Source organism: Temnothorax americanus, unplaced genomic scaffold, assembly GCF_048541705.1.
Source record: "Temnothorax americanus isolate GAGA-0224 unplaced genomic scaffold, ASM4854170v1 Scaffold131, whole genome shotgun sequence".
Lineage (NCBI taxonomy): Eukaryota > Metazoa > Arthropoda > Insecta > Hymenoptera > Formicidae > Temnothorax > Temnothorax americanus.
The window spans coordinates 172,804-174,965 of NW_027509266.1; the positions used below are offsets into that span (position 1 = coordinate 172,804).

General features: G+C 37.0%; 1 long non-coding RNA gene across 1 annotated transcript; it reads left to right on the top strand.

The window, feature by feature from the left end:
- The first annotated feature begins 527 nt into the window (after positions 1 to 527).
- Positions 528 to 1,805, top strand: LOC143894203 (uncharacterized). Its single transcript, XR_013256016.1, has 2 exons — positions 528 to 1,435; positions 1,514 to 1,805. It is a non-coding gene; the product is annotated as an uncharacterized LOC143894203 (long non-coding RNA).
- The last annotated feature ends 357 nt before the right edge of the window (positions 1,806 to 2,162 follow it).

The following is a 2,162-nucleotide window of genomic DNA, read 5'->3' on the forward strand; positions in this document are numbered from 1 at the left end:
AATCGAAATGTATATAAATGTTATTGAAGGTCTTGCGTAACTACAAAAGAATGACTTTCCTTAAGGGCCGGTATCACAGTCTCCAATTAACGTGATCTTCCGATTAAACTCACTCTGCATCTCTTTCTAACTGTCCCCCTAGAAAGAGACGAAAAGTGAGTTTAATCGAAATGTATATAAATGTTATTGAAAGTCTTGCGAAAATATAAAAACATCTATTTCTAACTGTCCCCCTAGAAAGAGACGAAGAGTGAGTTTAATCGGAGGATCACGCGTTAATCGGAGACTGTGATACCGGCCCTAAGACAAATAAAAGAATAAAAATTGAGCGAGAATCTTTTGGTAAAAACAGTGTTAGACTTTGAAATAAACGTTCGGGCTCTCACTTGCTATACTGTAAAAAAATGACCTACGAGCAACTACTTGATCTTGCGATTCAAGAATCGTTACCAAATTTTTATTTTAAATATTAGAATTAATCAGGCAATAAGAGCTAAACGTGGTTACAATCCTAATTCGTCAACTAGGAACGTAGTATACCAAATTAACTGTAAAAACTGTGATGTATCCTGTTGTGCCCCTTTTTTAGAAGAGGGACACCGGGGATCTTTTATTCCACGGAGGAGGCGGGAAGAATTATAACACACGACACGTTCAATAAACGATACTTTACTTAAATCCGTTTTACAGTTATTGCGTACAAGAATGCCCGTTACTGATCTGCTCCCTGACTCCGATTGCCCTGTCGTCTCCTCTGGTTGCTTCCTTTTGAGTCTTCGTCCTGTCCTTCGATATCGCTGAGTTGCTCGATCGTATGTGGGCCGATCGCGCAACTTATCTCTTGCTGATTCGGCTTTGCGTAATTCTTTCGGGCTTTCGCGGTCGCATTCCCTATTGTTATTCTCGGTCTTTCTTAATACTATTCTTATTTTATTATTACATTAATTGGGGCCGCAATCCTATGATGGACAGACCGGCAGACAACTGCATACGGAATAAAAGAGCATGAATCTCACATAAGGAGGAATGGTAGTGGTTATTCAGTGGTGACGGACCATAGGGTTGAATGTAATTACGATTTTATTTGGAATGATGTGAAGATCTTAGATAGAGAATGGTTTCTAAATAAAAGATTAATATCTGAAATGATTTACATCAAAAAACAAACAAACGGTATAAATTTGCAAACGGACACAGAGAATTTGCCTGAAATGCGTATATAAATGTTATTAAAGGTCTTGCGAAAATATAAAAACATTGTTGTTCTTGTTCGTCATATTTCCCCTTCCATGTACAGCAATGATATTGTAAGAGCGATTGTGTCATTGACAGTCATTATTCGTTTAAGCGTTGACGAGACACAGTCCGTTTCTTTGCTGTCATGGATAGTCGTGCAAAGAGAATAACTGCGATGTGACGAATGACTGCACTATCTGTAAGTAGCGTTACGCATAGCATAACGTGTTGTATGCATACAGTCCTGGGGTAGTTGTCACTCTGAGTATCTGTATAGGTATCTTTTCCATCAAATCATGACTGATTATCTGCAAACAAATTTCCTGGAAGCTCAAACCAGGAAGTCACACACTAAGATACCTGGGAAGGCATCTGCCCAAAGAACTGTTAGGAGTAATTGATTCGTCAAAGAGGCTTACGGAAAAAGAAGGCCCTATTTAGATTTAGTACTATGTAATGTGTAGACAACGCGCTGAGGATGACCCAAAAAAGGGTCGAAACGTACGTAATTTTGTAATTGACACTTTAATCGTGATGTATTGACACGTAATAAATTTTAGCGATTGTAACCACGCTTGGCTCTTATTGCCTGATTAATTCTAATATTTGATATACTGAGCCTTTATATACAGTATTTTATTTTAAAAATACACGTCAAGTTAAATATATGAGTTTGTCTTAAATTATTGAGTATTTTAAACGCTGCCGAGGATAAAGTAAAGACCTCAAATAAAAAAAAAGATTAAAGAATTGAAGGGACAAAAGAAACTCATCACATTGATTTTGCAACAGACTCAAAATCAGTTTGATGCCACCGTATATAAAGAAAAGTCAGCTCTACGCAAGAAACTTGTCAAAAATTCTACACAAAATGCCTATTACTTCTCTGACTTCAATGACTAGGCAGTTTTTTCAATATTATATAT